The sequence below is a fragment of the Canis aureus genome, chromosome 25, assembly GCF_053574225.1.
Source record: "Canis aureus isolate CA01 chromosome 25, VMU_Caureus_v.1.0, whole genome shotgun sequence".
Taxonomy (NCBI): Eukaryota; Metazoa; Chordata; class Mammalia; order Carnivora; family Canidae; genus Canis; species Canis aureus.
In genome coordinates, this window is record NC_135635.1 from 8,432,266 (window position 1) to 8,450,720 (window position 18,455).

Below are 18,455 nucleotides of genomic sequence, written 5' to 3' on the forward strand. Positions count from 1 at the left end.
GAGGCCAGACAAGGCGGGGGGAGGGGGAGCAGCGGTGGCGCAAGTCGCGCGGAGCAGCGCAGCCCGGGGCCGCTCTCGCCGCCTCCCGACCCGGCGCCCCCGGCGACAACTCCGAGCGGGCCGCGGAGTCCATGTTGGGGAACTTGGCGTCGTGACGGGGACCCGCCGGAGCGAGCGCCTCCACCTCGGCCTGAGGTAAACGCGGGCCGGCCGCGGGGGCGGGCGGGCTCCGGCGGGCGGGGGGCGGGCGGGCGCGCGAAGTTTGCGGGTTGCGCGCGGCCCAGGCGGCGTCGCGCGCCGGGAGGAAAGTTGGAGCCGCCTGTGGAGGCGGGGGGGCCCCTTGGTCGCCGCCGCCCCGCCGGGAGGCCCCGCTCCGGCCGCCGCGCCGTCCGCACCCCGGGGCCGGGGCCTGGCCCGCGCCCGCCGCCCGAGCCCGCGGAGGCTGCCCGCGGCGCCGCGACGCCCGCCCCCCCGACTTGGGAGACTTGGGAGACTTGGCTTTTGTCAGCCGCGTCCCGGCCCGCGCGTGAGACCAAACTTCACGGCGCCGTGACCTCCGCGCGGACGGGCCGAGGCGGCGGGCGAGGCGGCCGCGCTCCCCCCCTCCCCTCCCCCCCCCCGCCCCGAATTTCAAACTCTTCTCCCCCACCCCCACCCCCACCCCCACCCCCTCGACTTTTCAGCCCGTTTCCTGGGCTGACAACAAAAGGGCCGGATCTGAACTTCTCCGGATGCGTCGCCCTCCCTTCCTCGCTCGCACCTACCGGGATCCCGTTTCTTTGGGGATCGCGCGGGCCGTCCGGCCCCTCCCCCCCCTCACGTATTTTGGAAAACCTGCTTTGGAAGTAAACGCCCGGTTGAAGTAGTCGGGTTAGAATACAGATGGAAGTGTTGAAATCGTGAGAGTTCCCCCCCCCACCCCCGCCCCCCCTCAGCGGGTTTCTGTGGAGGATTTTCGTAGCGTCCACACCGCGCGGTCTTCCTTAATCCCGGGCCGTGTTAGCAGCTAACGTCCCCGCACGCCCTCCGTGAGCCGAGGGGTTTAGGGGGAAACTGCTCAGGAGGTCCTTAAGGTTTGGCCGGTGGACGCTGGCCTTAGGTTTTCCCATTGTGGGGATTTTTTTTTTTTTTTTTTTTTTAATCCCCCACTGGAAAATCAGGAAAAGCCTAATGAAGGAAGAGATGCAGTTTTCATTCTAGAAACTTAATTCAAGCATGTGGCTCCTTCCCTCAGAATATGGGACGCGAAACATTCTTCAGTAACTGGTGGTTTTTGTGTTGTTGTTTGTTTTTATTAGTAATTAATTGTATTAAAATTTTGATAAGGTTCAAATCTCTAGACCGCCGCTTTCTCTTTCCTGTTTTTTTGGCAGTTGCCTTAAATCGTCCCCCCCCCCCCTTTTTTTTTTCTTTTTTTTGGCCGTTGGTTAAAAGCTGCAGTAAAGAAGTTTGTGGGATTTTAATTTTTGTTGCTTTGATTGATTGAGCAGATAAAGATTTGGCATTGGCTTTGAGTTTGTTTTATACTCTTCTCTGGAAGATAATCTGAATTTACTTTTTATATGGTTAGTTTATGCCATAGGAGTTTTTAAAGTTATTCTCAACTGTAGCTGCACTTTTTCATTATAATTTTTTTTTTGGTGCAAGTATATTAATCAGTGTACGTTCAGATGGTGACCTTTCTGCCTGAGAGTTTGAGTATGCTTTTTTTTTTTTTTTTTTTTTTAAAAAGGATTTTGAGTACATTTTAAGATTTTGGTCGGATAAGATTAGGATGTTTGCTTACTTCCAGGGTACTCACGCTGTAAAAACATTTTTCGATATGTCAAGGGGGAATAAAACTGTAGAGGCAAAGAGAAAATTGTTGGTAAATATATTGCCTGCCTGAAACGTGTAATGGAGAAAACTTTAAGCGTGATTTGTTTTGTCACGTCTTTAGGTAATGGCAGTGGGATCCATGAGTTAAGACTGAAACTCTTCAGGGGTCACCCAGCTTCCCCATTATTTTTTGGGCACTAGCCTGTGTTTAGGCAATTTTCCTGAAAAGCTGTGCTGTTATAGGAGGAAACCGTGCAGTTGGCTGATGTTGATTGACCATTAGTAGCATGTTTTAATAGTAGGAGAGTACACTACTACTCACCGACTTAACACTGAGCTTTTTAGATACACCAATGAGATAATTATAAAGCCTAACTAAAGAGAGTGGCAGAGATAGAGGTAATAAAATCTCAGCCTTAGAATGATTTTCATTTTAACTTCCCTTTTGCAAGCTCTACCATCATCATCTACCCTTACCTTTAAGTGATGTGTGTTGGATCTTGACTTACCTTGCCCAGTGAAATAAAGAAGCTTCAAACCTAAATTCTTAGTTATACTCTCTATCTGAAAGAATAAATTAGCAGGTTTGCACCTTATCTTGCATCTGTATTCTAACTGGTAGTAGCACTGAGTAGGGCTCAGAGTTAAAATACCTAGTATTCTCTTGGTATTATTACCAAGACTCATTTTTGTATTGTCATTGTTGTCTTTCTTTAAAAGTCGTAGATTTGTTAATTCTAGTACTTAGGCAGATATGGTTCTACTGTAAAATGTGAAAACAGTACCATCCTCTCTTACTTGCAAAATAGTTTCCTAAAAAGTCTCACTATGACCTTTGCTTACCTATATGGTCTTTTACGCTCAACTGCCAGAGTGATCCTGATGAAATTTGTCAAATCATGTTACTTTTCTTCTTAACTGGCTTCCCTTCTCATAGTAAAATCCAAGTCCATGGTTTACCAGGCTGTGAGTGTTTTGAGTCTTGTCTTCCTCTCTCGACTTGATTACCTCATTCTTTGTCCAACTGACTTCTACTCTCCTACATAAGTTTTCTCTGACTGCTCTGTCAAAACCAAACCTTCCTCCCGCATTTCCTACCACTTTTTAAGCCACATTTTCTACATAGCATTTATCACTTTCTAACATACTGTATAATTTACTATCTTAAGTTTATTGTATTTCTTCTTCACTTTAATGAAAGTTCTGTGAGAACAGGGTTTGTCAGTTTGGGCCATTGTTTTGTCCCCAAATGCTGGCACAATGCCTAATACGTAGTAGGTGCTTAGTAAATATTTGATTAATCTCCTTTCTGCTGGAAACGTTAAAACTTTAAAGATAGTAATTATGGTTTGAAACATTACCCAGCTCTCACTCTTTTGCATAGTTACTTGGGTCTCTGCTTTATATTCAGTTCAGGGGACATTTTTAAAGAAGCATATATAGAATGTGAACTTGAAACTGATTTATCAGGATATAGTTGGAAATAAGAATACTTAGCTAAGGGTAGAGTGGTATAATTGTCTTTCTGTTTAAAATCCATTAAATATTTACTAAGCACCTACTACGTATTAGACATTGTGCCAGTATTTGGGGACAAAACAAGAGATCACCAGGCCTCTGTTGATGAATGGAAAGTGAAGGACAGAAATTTGAACCATCAACTCAAGGAAACAGCTGGATTGATGGTAATACCACATAGGGTTCAAGGTTCTTTTGATTCTGACATCTTGCATTTAAAGTACCTCTGGAACTTTTCAGATGGAAATTTCTGTAGGCAATTAGATAATATGGTTCTAAATTTCAGAGGAATTGTGCTTGGAATAGAAAATTGGTGTCACTTATGTAGGTAGTTGAAACTATAGGTGGAATTGCCTAAGGGAGGGACTATAACTGGAATGGAATCACAGTGGCCTATAACATTAAAAAAAAAAAAAAGTTTGCTTGGGTGAATGGAAGTTCCCCAAAACTACTGTGAAGATCAGAGAAGTACAAGGTGAGTGTGATATTACAAAAACTAAAGGAAGAGAGTATTTCAAGGAAGAGTAATCAGTAGATTCCAGTGTTGATGAGAGTTGAGTAATGTAAGAGTTTTAAGATTTTGCTTTTTTTTTCTTTTTTCTTTTTTTAGAGACGAGAGAGAAAGAGGGGAGGTGCAGAGGGAGATAAAATGGTAAGCAGGTGCCATGCCCGGTGTGGAGCCTGGCGGTGGGCTTGATCTCACCTCCCTGAGATCATGACCTGATACGAAATCAAGAGTGGGGATGCTTAAGCACTTAAGCAGGACTCAGCCACCCAGGTGCCCCAAGAGCTAAAAGACTTTTCACTGAATTTAACAAGGAGCTCATTGGCCTTTGAATAAGCAAGGTAGTAAGTTTCTTATTTTCCAATTGATGCTCCTGTAATTGCTGAAGTAGATTAAAAAAAAAAAAACAACTGAGATCAAACATTAAGAAATTAGCTGTCTACATTACAGAAGAGACCTAATGTTTGTTGGATATTTCCTGTGTGCCACCCTCTCTGTTTTAGACATTTTACATAAATTTTCATTTGACCTTTTCAGTAGCCTTGCTATGTTGGGTATGTTAATCCTTTTTATGGAAAGGAGTCTGAGGCTCTAGAGAAGTTAAATGACTTGCTAAGTGTCAGAGCACTTGTTAAGAATATACACTCAAGTCCGTTTGACTCTTGGGCCTTTAGTCTTTAGTTATTCATTGTGTCTGTGGGTTGGCCTCTCAAAGTCTAGGTCAGCGCCACCTAGTAGTAGACTTTTCTGTGATGATCGAAGTGTGTGTACTGCCAATACAGTAGTAGCTAATGTGGCTGTTGAGCATTTGAAATATGGCCAGCGCGACCAAGGAACTGAGTAGTCGTTATGGCGCAGATATAGATCAAAAGTCATTAAGAACCTCATAAATAATAAAGCAGAGTCATAATTAGAAGAGGTGGAAACATATTTATTTGGGAAGAGTACTGTTTTACTTATATGCTAGTTTTAGGTGCTATAAATGAACATTGTAAATTAACTTTTTCTTTTTTAAAAACAATTTCAAACTTTCAGAAAAGTTCAAGTAGAATACAAAAGACTTTTTTCCCCGTAGCCATTTGAGAATAAGTTTCAGACACCATCCCGCTAAGGCCCCAGTACAAGTACGAAGTTTTTTTCAAACCCTGAACCATTTGGGAGTAAGTTACGATGCCTTCTCATAGCCCCAAACCCAGGATAAGGACTTTCTTTTATATAAATATATCAAAATCAGGAAATTAACATCACTATATTATTACAATTTAACTCTCAGACCTCATTTAGGTTTTGCCAGTTTGCATAGTAGTTTCATTTAAGAAGAGGATCCAGTCTAGAGTCCTGCGTTGCATTTAATTGTAATGTCTTTTTACACTCCTTCAACCTAGAACAATCCCTTGTTTTTCCTTAAATTTCATGACCTTGACACGTCAAAGGATTACAGGTTAGTTTCGTTGTTAAATGTCTCTCAATTTAGATTTGCCTAGTATTTCCTTATGGCTGGGTTCAAATTGTGCAGGAGTGTCTCAGCAATGATGCTGTGTTCTCATTGCATCCTATTGGATGGCATACAATTTTCTTTTTGTGCCATTACTGATGATGTACACTTTGATCATTTGATTAAGATGAAGTTTCCCAAGCTTCTTCACCCAAGTTTTTTTTTTTTTCCTCTTAGTAATCAATAAGTATTTTGTGGGACGCATTTTCAGACTTTATAAATAGCCCATTCTTCATCAGATTTGCTATTTATTATCAAATTGTCCCAGCTTTGACCAGTGAAAGCCCCTTCAAATGCTTTCTTTGTTCTTTTGACTTGCTTTGAGCACTTCCTTACTGTTTGACACAAGAAAATGTTCCAGGGTTACCTTGTACGTACTTTCCCTGTTGTAACCCTAGAATCATCCATTTCTCCAAGGAGTGATTTCTTTTAGTGGAGAAAGATGTTTAGAAAGCCAAGATTTATTTCTGTATATATATAAAAAACCATGGGCTATTACCAATTTTTCCAGTTCCGGTGTTTTCATTTTCTCCCTTTCCAGATTTATTGCTTTCTTCTAAGGGGAAGCCTGACTTCCAGTATCCTTAGTGTGTTTACTTATGATCAGTCACCAAGGTGTAGCCAAATTCTATTGTCACTGTTGCTTCTTCTCCAGAGTTGGGTAATATTTTCATTCTTCTCAAGGCTCTGCTGCCTTGTGCCAAGATGCATTCCTCACTCTAGGCCCCTCACCATACCTCATATTGAGGATCTCACCATTCTTCTTGAGTTCCAGTACCTCTGGGCTCCCTCAACAATCTTCACATGGACACCTTGCTCAGTAACTTGGGCTCCAACACCTCCAGGCAGACTACCAACATGCAGACATATTTTTCTTAAAGATTGTGCTCATTTGTTTTTATAAAAGATTATCACACCAAAACTTGTGAAAATTATGATCAAATATGTCCTCACCTTTAAAATTTAAGTCCTCTTGAGACTCTCACATCTGTTAGTGATAATACTAATCTTCTTCCTTATTTTCCCTTTTACCAGAGAGTTCTCAGATGTACTTTCAGGAGAGTCTTTTTAATATAATTTTGACAGTAAGGTAAAAATTAGTTCTTTGGGGTCAGTCAGACCTAGCTTTGCATTCTAGTTGTCCCATATACTGATTCTCATCTTTTATTGGTGACTTAATCAGTGTCCTCATCTATTTTAAGTAACATTTACCTAAATCTAGTGGTAATAGCTTAACTCCAATCTTGTTTTACAACTTTAAGTTAACTCTAGCAATTTTTAAACCTTTTCAATGCAGTGTTAGTTGTGCAATGTTGGTGGTATTTTAATTTTTAAAATTGTATGGTATCTTGAGGATTAAATGTACAAAAGCATGTCAGAGTTTATTGCCTAATATAAAACAGGCATTTCCCCTACCCATAATCTTCTGCTATAGGTTTGTTGATAGCTGTGTGTCTCAGAGGTCTGGGGATGAAACATGGCCTTTGCCCTTGAGGGGCTTAGTCCTAATCAGGCCTTCTTTATTGCTCCCAGTGTTCTTCATTTTTTCCTGACGAGTTTTCTATATCTTCCTCTCTTTCTCCACTTTCTGCTGCTGCATTATTTTCAAAACCTCCAGTTTAAACATGTCAAAGTAGATAAATGGGATAGAGGTGGACTTTTCCTTAGTGATTTCCTACTTTTTACAAAACACAATTTAAGTCCTACCTTGGACTTAAACTTTAAGTCCCTTTACATTCTGGCCTGTAATTAAGTCTGTACCTTTATCTCCTATTGCTGTTCTTTTTTTTTTTTTTTTTTTTTAATTTTTTTATGATAGTCACAGAGAGAGAGAGAGAGAGAGAGAGAGAGAGGCAGAGACACAGGCAGAGGGAGAAGCAGGCTCCATGCACCAGGAGCCCGATGTGGGATTCGATCCCGGATCTCCAGGATCGCGCCCTGGGCCAAAGGCAGGCGCCAAACCGCTGCGCCACCCAGGGATCCCTCTCCTATTGCTGTTCTAAATGAATTCTTTCTGACTAAATTAGTCCTGAAAAATGCCTGTAGCTCACATTTGGCACTTAGCGTGTTCATCACTTGTTCATCTTTTGTATGCTAGTACTCCAACTCTTTTTTGCAGCAGAAAAGGTTATAGTATCTTAGTCTGTTTTTCTATTATAGTATCTTAATCTGTTTTTGTATTCCAAGCCAGTCTCAATACCCTGGCCAAAGTAGTAGTTCAGCAGCTTAAAGTAAACGAAAACAGAAATATAAATATTAAAGAGAGCAGCCACAGCAACATTGCTTTGAAAATTCTCTGGGATCAGTGAAACAGTTTACAAATGATAAATTATCTGTTAAGGTACATATACTTGTTAACACTATTTTGTATGCCTGGATGACCTGTCAAGAAAATTGTTTCTTCAAATTATTGCTCTAATGGGGAATAAATATTAATAATGTAAAAATTTTGTAAGCTGTCTTGCACCTGAAAACCTTATCATGGAAGAGCCTTTAGATAGGACAGCTTTAATGCATTAAGGCTGTATTTCTTTAGGAATTGTGTATGTCCAGTTAACTTAGACATCAACATGAATAATATGAGGGAGATGCATGAAACGGAAATAGCTTTATTGTTTCAAAGCTGCTACAGAAGTAGATAAAATTAATAAAATTAAATGAAGGAGAAACAAATCTAGTCAAATTCTTAAGAGAAGTTTAAAATATATTTTATTTTTTATTTTTTATTTTTTTTAATTTTTATTTATTTATTTATGATAGTCACAGAGAGAGAGAGAGAGAGAGAGGCAGAGACATAGGCAGAGGGAGAAGCAGGCTCCATGCACCGGGAGCCTGACGTGGGATTTGATCCTGGGTCTCCAGGATCACGCCCTGGGCCAAAGGCAGGCGCCAAACCACTGCACCACCCAGGGATCCCTTAAAATATATTTTAAATCAATATAGCTATCCCAACTTTCTTGGATTACTATTTGCATGGCATATCTTTTTCCAAACTTTCATTTTACCCTGTGTCTTTATATTTAAAGTGAGTTTCTTAAAAAGCAGAACCAGGGATCCCTGGGTGGCGCAGCGGTTTGTTGCCTGCCTTTGACCCAGGGCGCGATCCTGGAGACCCGGGATCGAATCCCACGTCGGGCTCCCAGTGCATGGAGCCTGCTTCTCCCTCTGCCTATGTCTCTGCCTCTCTCTCTCTCTCTCTCTCTGTGACTATCATAAATAAAAAAAAAAAAAAAAAAAAAAAGGGCAGAACCAGACTTACAAATACAGAGAACAAACTGATGGTTGCTGGCAGAAAGGAGAGGGTGGGAGGCTGGGAAAAATGTGTAAAGGGGAGTGGGAGGTACAAGCTTCCAGTTATATAATGAATAAATCACAACAATAAAAGACACAGCATAGAGAATATTGTCTTAATATTGTAGTAGCATTGTGTGATGAGCATAGCATAACCTACAGAGAAATTGAATCACTGTGTTGTACACCTGAAACTAACATTGTCAATTATACTAAAATAAAATTAAAAAAAAAATTGAGTTTCAGGACACCTGGGTGGCTCAGTGGTTGAGCATCTACCTTTGGCTCAGGGTGTGATCCTGGGGTCCTGGGATCAAGTCCTGCATTGGGCCTCCCATAGGGAGCCTACTTCTGCCTATGTCTCTGCCTTTCTTTTCTGTGTCTCTCATGAAGAAATAAATAAAATCTTAAAAAAAAAAAAAGAAGTTGGGTTTCTTGTAGACATTATGTAATCCAGTGTTTTTGTAAAATCCAATCTGACGATCTCTCTGTTAATTAGTGTGTTTAGGTTGTTTATATGTAATTATTGATATGATACACTGTTTTGTTTCCCATTTCCTGCCCCCTTTTTTGATTATGGGAATATATTTAATATTATCTAAATTCACCTATTGACCTTTTGACTATATCTCTTTGGATTATGTTTTAGTGGTTGCTTTAGGACTACTCTTGACAACTAGAAATGTGTCTAGTTTGATTTGAGATATGCTGTAAATGTAAAATATACACCAGATTTCAAAGACAATTGCCACACAAGAAAGAATATAAAAGTCACATTTAATAAGTTTTTTACTGGTTAATGTTGAAATGTTAATATTTGGACATATTGGGTTAATAAAATATACTAGATTGATTTTAGCTTTCATAGTATGGCTACCCAAAACTTAAAGTTATGTATGTGGCTCACATTATATTTCTGTTGGACAGTGCTGCTCTAGGAATGATAATATATACACTGAAACATTAACAATCTATTCAGAGTTAATATTTACCACTTGAAGTGATGGTAAAAGCCAAACAACTCTTCCAGTGACCTTTATGTTAAAGTCGTATATATTACATGCATATGGAATGAAAACCCCACCAGACAATAATACAATTTTTGCTTACAGCAATCATGTATTTTTTTAGAGAACTTAATAGTCTCATGTCTATACATAGCTGTTGACTATCTTCTTTGTTAAAGAAATTACGAGTTTCTCTCCTATCATTTCTCCTTAGCTGGTAGAACTTCCTTTAGCATATCTTTTAAGGTAGCCTTGCTGGTGATAAATTCTTTGTTTTTCTGAACTGAAAACGCTTCTTTCCACTTTAATTTCTGATAGGTTTCTTTACCAGATACAGAATTCTGGTTTAACAGTTCTTTAGTACTGAAGATGTCCTACCTTCTTGAATCCCATTGTTTCTGATAAGCTTGCAGTAATTTGAATCATTGATTTCATCTTTATGTTTCTCAGTCTATTTTAAAGATTTTTTTTTCCTTTTTTGTGCTTGATTATGATTTGTCTGGGCATGTTTATCTTTATTTTGAGTTAATCTTATTACGTATCTTCCGAAATTTGTGAATTTTTAAATTACGAAAGGTTTTGAAGATTATTTCTTCAATACTTTTTATAATGTACCAGTCTCTTTCTCTTGTTTTCCTGGAACCCAGATGGCATAAATAGAACTTTGGATGTTGTCCACAGGACCCAGAGACTTCATTTTCTTTCAGTGTTCCCCTTCTCTCTTCTTCAGATTAGATCATTTCTTTGATGTATCCTCACATTTTCTGAATCATTCTTTTGTATTTCCAGTCTGTTATTGAGATCTTATTTCAGATACTGTATTTTTCAGTTTTAAAATTTCCATTTGTTTCTCTATTTTTTATAGCCACTATTTCTCTCCTGAGAATCTGTGCCTTTCCATTAATTTCCTTTAACATCTAGTGACCCGGATTAATATTTGTTTTCTGTTTTTGTTTTTGTTTTCTGGCAAAGGGCTAGTGAGTTCCTATCCTGATACTTAAAACTGGCTTTGTGACCTTAGGCAAGTTACTTAATTTCATTGTATATAGAATGGAGATGTCTTCACAAAATATTGTAAAAGTTAAGTGAGATAACATAGGAAATGTCAGAAAGTAATATCTAGAGATAGTATGGAATGCATACTCAATAGTCCAGCTCTTGGGGCATTTGAAGCATTTATAATAAGATTACGTTTAGGAAAGAATCCCAGTATCTTCTTGATGTCAGTGTAGAAGAATGTTCTTTTTTATATTTTAAGTTAAGTTTTCATAGTAAGTGATAACATATTTCCAGATTAGTAATGTTTTACAGAAGTAGGACTGTGAAATGTCTCTTTAAATGTGAAATATTGGGATCCCTGGGTGGCGCAGCGGTTTGGCGCCTGCCTTTGGCCCAGGGCGCGATCCTGGAGACCCGGGATCGAATCCCACATCAGGCTCCCGGTGCATGGAGCCTGCTTCTCCCTCTGCCTGTGTCTCTGCCTCTCTCTCTCTCTCTGTGACTATCATAAATAAAAAAAAAATTAAAAAAAATAAAATAAAATAAATGTGAAATATTCATTTGGGAATACATTGATCATATACATTGTAACATAAAATTATATTTATCTGTGATAACTACCTAGGTGAGTTTAAGAAATTCAGATAATAGAGCTGCAATAGAGCACTTTTCTTGCTCACTACACAAAACAATTGCTTTTTTCTTTTCAATACTAGTTTCACTATAGCAATTTGTACCAATTTACAAAGAATTAGAGAATGACATTTCTTGAGGAACCAAAGAGTGACCTTTAGCATACGTGTAAAAAAGAGTCTAATTTCTGGAGTTGAAACTATAATTAATGTTTTTAAAATCTTTTTTAAACACAACACAGCAATATTTCAGAAGCAGTGTTTTAAATGTTGTCCTTTTTTCCCCCCTCTTATAGATGAACTCCATTTCCATTCTCCTGTACCAGGCATTTGTGTATGGTCATTTATTGTCATTGATTCTTCTTCAATTCTTAGGATTTATTTGCAAGTGTTCCTATGCTATGTATGTTTTTGGGAGGTGGCCAGACTGGGATTGCCAGTTCAGGTTGGGCGTCTTTCTAAGGTAGAACAAAGGTTACATTAAAGATATAATTGACAATTTTTCTGTTTTGGATTACAAAAAAAGATGAAGAGATACCGGTTCCTCTACTTCCCACACTTCCATCCAAGATCACTTTCTTTGGGCCTTTCTGCTTGCTACGTAAGAGGTTATGGTGCTCTTAATCTCAAGGGCTCCTGTAGCTAGTCCTGAGAAGTTTGGTTTAGTTAGAGGAGTCTCTACCACCTCACTGTTCTTTTGAGAGTTGGTTTTTTTTTTTTTGTCTTTAATAAGCATAACAATCTTCTGAATGTAAATTCTGCTTTTCCACACTTACAGCTCTTCTGTTCAAGGGACCTGTAACAGACATAGAGGAATTGCTGATGGAAAGAAACCCAAAAAGGAAGAGCTTTAGGTTTGCCTTTACCATTTGAATTAATTGTCATCTTGTTTTAGTAAATAGGGATGAGAAAATGGAGTTAAGAATCTTGAAGACAAGTGAAGATTGCACAATCAGCTCCTCCTTTCTGTTCCCTCCACCATACCTTAGGGTGGGGTTATTAGAGAAGAATTGCATAAAGTATATATTGAAATTATTGAAGGACATATAACATGATACTGCTTTTTTATATTATTTCTCATTTGGAGAAATAGTGGAAGCCTTTCATATGATTTTCTTTCCTTATCAAACTCTTCATGAAAGTAGACAGGCACATAGAAGGCTCTCACCTTTTTATTTATTTTTTTTAAAAAGATTTTATTTATTCATGAGAGACACAAAGAAAAAGGCAGAGACATAGCTAGAGGGAGAAGCAGGCTCCCTGTGGGGAGCCAGATGCAGGACTCGATCCCAGGACCCCAGAATCATGAGCCAAAGGTAGACAGATGTGCAACTGCTGAGCCACCCAGATATCCCTCGTTCTGTGAATTTTAATACACGTGTGGATTTGTATTATCACCACCAGAGTCAGGATTCAGAATGGTTCTATGTATGACCTCTAAAAAGCTTCCTGATGGTATCTTTGTAGGTAAACCTTACCCAAACCCAAGTGACAACTGATGAGAATTCTTTGTTATTACAGTTTTAGCCTTTGAGAATGTCATTATATTCATTTGTGTAGGATGTAACCTTTTGATGTTGGCTTGAGTATATTGCCTTTAAGATTCATTCAGGTTGTTGAGTAAAGTGCTTTTTCTTTCTTTCTTTCTTTTTTTTTTTTGGCTGAGTAATATTCCATTATATGGCTGAATATACTGTAGTTTATTTTGATTAAATCTAATATTTTAATTTCACGTACTGTCTTTGGCTTTTCTATCAAAATAAATCTAGGCTCAAAATGGATTAGGAAAGTATCTTCCATTTTTCTGGAGGAGATTGTGTTGAACTGGTGTTATTTCTTTAAATGTTTAGTAAAATTCACCAGGGAAATTATCTAGGCCTGGAGATTTCTTTTTTGGAAGACTACAGATTTAATTTCTTTATAAATAGTACTCATGCTATTCAGTGTTGTTTGCTAGAGGTTTAAATTTTACTGATTTGTCAAAGAACAGGCTTCTGGTTTCATTGATTTTTCTGTTTTTCTGCTTTCGATTTCATTGATTTCTGCTCTCTTTATTTCCTTCCTTCTGTCTGCTTTGTAGATCTTTTTCTTTTTTTTAGTGTAGGTTTTTTTTTTTTTTTTTTTAAGGATTTTATTTTTTCATGAGAGACACCGAGAAAGGCAGATTCATAGGCAGAGGGAGAAGCAGGCTTCCCACAGGGAGCCCAGTGCGGGACTCGATTCCAGGACTCTGGGATCACAACCTGAGCCAAAGGCAGACTCTCAACCACTGAGCTACCCAGGTGCCCCCGTTTTTTAGTTTTATAATGTAAAAGTTAGATCATTGAGATCTTTTCTAATGTAAATACTTTGATGTAGTCATGCTTTTGCTGCATCTTACATATTCTAACTGTTGACATGTTTGGATTTAGTTTTACTATTTTTTTTTTTTAAGATTTTATTTATTCATGACACACACACACACACACACACACACAGAGGCGGAGATGCAGGGAGCCTGACATGGGACTCGATCCCGGGTCTCCAGGATCAGGCCCTGGACTGAAGGTGGCGCTAAACCACTGAGCCACCCAGGCTGCCCTACTATTTTATTTTTTAGAGAGAGAGAGAGAGAGAGAGAGCATACATGGGAGCAGGGGTGGGGGCAGAGGGAGAGAATCTTAAGCAGGTTCCATGCCCTTGACCAGAGCTTGATCTCACCACCCTGGGATCACCACCTGAGCTGAAATCAAGAGTCAGATGCCCAGCTGACTGAGCCACCCAGGTGTTCCCATTTTATTTTTGTGATTCTCTCTTTGTTCTTATGTAACCTGTTTCTTTGGGTTATTTGAACAGTTTTTAGTAGTCCAGTTTATTCTCTTTTTGCCTAGATATCATTCTTTTTTTAGTGATTGCTCTAAGGATTATAATACATTTTTATTTTCACAGTTTCCTTAGAATCAATATTTTATTACTTCAAGTGAAATATAGAATTCTTATTACCATTTGGGGTCCCTTTACCCTTTATGTTGTAATTGTCTTCTGTTACATCTACATGTATTGGAAATCTTATTAGAAAGTTTTGTAATATTTCCTTTTAATTGCCAAACATATTTTAAAGAATTCAAGAGGAAGGTAGTTCATTATATTTATCCAGATATTTATCACTTGTGTTGCTCTTCCATCATTTCTTGTGTTCTTTTTAAGGATAATTTTACTAGATTGAGGATTCTAGGCTTACAGTTCTTTTCTATCTTAGCACTTCTTTAAGTGTGCTTTAAGTGTGAATAACTAATAATTTAGTTATTCAAATCATTAGCCCACCTTCTCCTCGTAAGTAATGCACTGTTTCTTTCAGTCTGCTTGCAAGATTTTTTACTTTGTAATTTTCGGTAGGCATGGATTTCATTATCCTATTTGGGGTTTGTGAGCCTTTTGAATTTAGAGGTTGATATCTTCTACTAAATTTGGGAGTTTCTAGAACTCATTTTCTTCTCTTTGGGCACTTGACATGAATGTTAGGGTTTTAGTGTTGTTCCACAGGTCTCTGAGGCACTATTTTTGTTTTCAATATTTTTTTCCCAATATTTTTTCTATTTTTCAGATTGGGTAATTTCTGTTGATGTGAGTTTCCATTCTGCTATTGAGTCCAGTGTATTTTCTCTTTCAGGTATTGCATTTTTTAGTTCCGAAATTTCTATTTGATGATTCTTTATATCTTGTGTGTTTTGTGGGTGGTTTTTTTTTTTTTTTCCTGTGACTTTCTGGTTTTCCATTTGTTTCAAGAGTATTTGCTCTTATTTGTGGAACATTTTTATACCTGCTTTAAAGTCTTGTCAGGTAATTCACCCAGTGTTCTAATATCTGTGTTGTCTTGGTGTTGTTTTCTGTTGATTCTCTTTTCCCACAGGAGTTTGAGGGTTTTTTGTTCTCCCTGCCAAGTAATTTTGAGTTGTGTTTTGGAGATTTTAAACATATGAATTTTACTGTCTTGTTTAAATGCTATGGAGAATGTCGATATTTTTGTTTGGACACGTAGTTGATTCAGTTGGGTTTTAGACCACAAGTTCTAGCCACTTTTCTTTAGGTTCTAGTTTTAATCTCAGTTCTATTTTCAAAACCATTGTACTACATTTGGATTTTTCTCTTATTGTGTATTATCCAGTAGCCAATCTATGACCTGTATACGGAGGTTTAGTATTAAGTCTATGGTATGCTGCTTAAGGTTAAACCTATAAATGTACAGTTCAGGGGTGAGCTGGGAGTTCATAACTAACTTACAAGTTACTTAAACTTTCCCCTGTTATGCCCATGGTATTTTCTAGATCCCTGGGACACCCTCCTTGCTTTCTTCCCCTGGCTAGAAACCCCAGTCTTCATTTCATTTATTTCACTGTGGTGCATATTTTCTACAGTTGCATCTGGAAGCAAGTGACAGGAAGACAGGAGAAAAACGGAGATTAGTCCAGTTTCTTTACTCAGTGAGGATGGTACCTTTCCCTCAGAGTTTTAAGCTCCTGCTGACTATGCTGCTGCCACAGTTGCAACTCTCACCACAGGATTGCTTGGAAATTGGGTCATGGGGAATGAAAAACGGAAAAAGAAGAGATTCCCCTTACTCTTTCTGAGCAATTAGGAGACCCCCCTTTCCACTCTTTGGACAGAGATAGAGGGCTTTTCCTAGAGCTAGCTTTCTCCCTCTCTCTCTCTCTCTCTCTCTCTCTTTTACCAATAGCCACTTTTGGGTTTAGGTTCCAATTAAGCCCAGGGTGGGGGCAAAATAGGATGGAAAAATTATAAGTTCACCACCAACCTGATAATATATCAGATTCTGGGCTCTTCCCCAATTCACCTGTTGTTACTTACTTTCAAAATTTCAGTTAGCTGCTGCTTTTATTCTGTCTGGGTTTTATAGTTTCAGTCAATGAGATAAACAAGGTGGAATGTGCTTACTCCATTTTACCCAGAACCAGAACTCCCCAGATTACTTATTACCAGTTTTAGAATGTAATGATAATCTCCTTATTTAGATTTAGGATCTCCTTATTTCAGTTAAATATGGTCTCTCAGTTACATTTCTTTAAACATATGTGTGATCCTCTGTGTAACAGTGCAAGCCCTATTGCGGAGATGCTACATGTAATGTAAAACAGGAAAATTAATGTCTCTTTTAGAGCATAGTCTTGATGAACTCTCATTTTCTGTAATTATATTACATTTGAAAACCTGTTTTCCTATTTTCAATCTGTTTTCTCTCTAAGGATTTCCAGTTTCCCTTCACTTTGGAAATATTTTATTCTTTATGCATTCTAACCTTTTACAGTGATTTACTTCAGGGGCATCTGGTGGCTCACTCAGTTAAGTGTCTGCCTTTGGCTCAGATTATGATCTCAGGGTCCTGGGATTGAGCCTCACATTGGGCTCTCTGCTCAACTGAGAGTTTGCGTCCCTCCCCGCAGCTTGTACTCACATGCATGTATGCGTGCACATGCGCACTCTCCCTCCCTCTCTCAAAATGATTTGAGGGGCACCGGGGTGACTCAGTCAGTTGAGTGTCTACCTTTGACTTGGGTCATGATCCTGGGATTGAGCCCCGCATCAGGCTCCCCACTCACTGGGGAGTCTGCTTCTCCCTCTCCCTCTGCCCTTCCCTCCCCACTTGTGGTGTCCCTTTCTCAAGTAAAATCTTTTTAAAAAATGATTTTCTTTAAAAATTAGGCTATTGGTTATTGTAGAGTTAAGTATGAGGTGGTATGCTTCATATTAGTGGACTCTTGGCTCTCACGTGTTGTTGCAGACACTGCACAAAAATTATAGAGACGTTCTGAAGCATATCTTCACTTCTTTAATTGATATGGGAAGCTGATTTTATTATAAGACTGATAAGTCTGGATGACTTCACCTTTTTTATTTTCAGTTTGTTTGAAACAACAAGATATAAGATTATTTTGTTCATTGATGAATGGTGCTTGGAAAACAAGCTTTTTTTGGATATAGGTCCAGAGTGAAGGAATTGAATATGAAAGATTCTCAGAAATTCCTGTGGTTGATCAGTTGCTGATAAGCAACCACATCACTGAAAATCTTAGCCAACATTAAATATAGGAAGTATTTCCAGGGCCTGATGTGGAATAGTAACTGAAAGAAGAATATGTGTCTTATATGTTCAGGTTGCTATAACAGAAGTCACAAACCAAATGGCTTATAAGCAATAGAAGTGTATTTCTCACAGTTCTGGTGGCAGGATGGTTGAGTGAGGGCCCTCTTCCGGGTCACAGACTATCTTTTGTGTCCTCATGTGGTCGAAGAAGGGGCTTGGGATCTCTCTGGAGCTTCTTTTTATAAGGCACTAATCCCATTCTTGAGGGTTCTACTTATATGATTTAAGCACTTCCCAAAGGCCCCACTTACTAATAACATCATCACATACTCAGCATTTTAACATGTAAATTTTGGGAGATAAAAACATTCAGACCATTGCAACATATAAATGAGTCCGCAAAAACTAAAACTGATTGAAAGTCTTAAGTTTCATATCCATTTCAGTAGTTATAAAGTTGGGGTGAAATTGAAACTATTGGTAGAAATGAAAATTTTGTTGCTGTTTTTGTTACTACATATAATTTACTGGTTCTTCATTCTGAGTAAGAATTTTATATTTAGGGTTGCTGGGGGCTTAGTGGTTGAGTGTCTGCCTTGGCTTGCATTGTGATCCCGGGGTCCTGGGATCGAGTCCTGCATCAGGCTCCCCATGGGGGAGCCTGCTTCTTCCTCTGCCTGTCTCTGCCTCTCTCTGTCTCTCATGAATAAATAAAATCTTAAAAAAATTTTTTATTTTTTTAAAAAAAATGTGATGTTGAAAAAACATTGTGTTAAAGGGACATTTATTAAAGACCTATTAGTGTTTTTATATATTTTTTTTAAGATTTTATTTATTCATGAGAGACACACAGAGGCAGAGACATTGGCAGAGGGAGATGCAAGTTCCCTTCAAGGAGTCTGATGTGGGACTTGATTCCAGGACTCCAGGACCATGCCCTGAGCTGAAGGCAGTCGCTCAACCACTGAGCCACCCAGGCGTCGTCCCCTATTAGTTATTTTTAAAAAAAATTATAAAGTAGGCTTCATCCAATGTGTGGCGCTTGAACTCATGACCTGAGATTAAGGTCTGAGGTGAAAAAGAAAGATCTGAGTTGAGATCAAGAGTTGGA

At 38.8% G+C, this 18,455-nt stretch overlaps 1 protein-coding gene across 3 annotated transcripts in view; it reads left to right on the forward strand.

Moving 5' to 3' along the window:
* The window catches only part of SCAF11 (SR-related CTD associated factor 11), a 74,109-nt gene continuing 55,654 nt past the window's right edge, over positions 1-18,455 (forward strand). For 2 of the 3 annotated variants that reach the window (XM_077870351.1, XM_077870352.1), the window contains exon 1: positions 2-195. The gene's annotated coding sequence lies outside the window, so the exon portion shown is untranslated. Of the gene's footprint in view, positions 196-18,455 lie in introns of all 3 variants that reach the window. The other variant, XM_077870354.1, reaches the window with a different exon arrangement.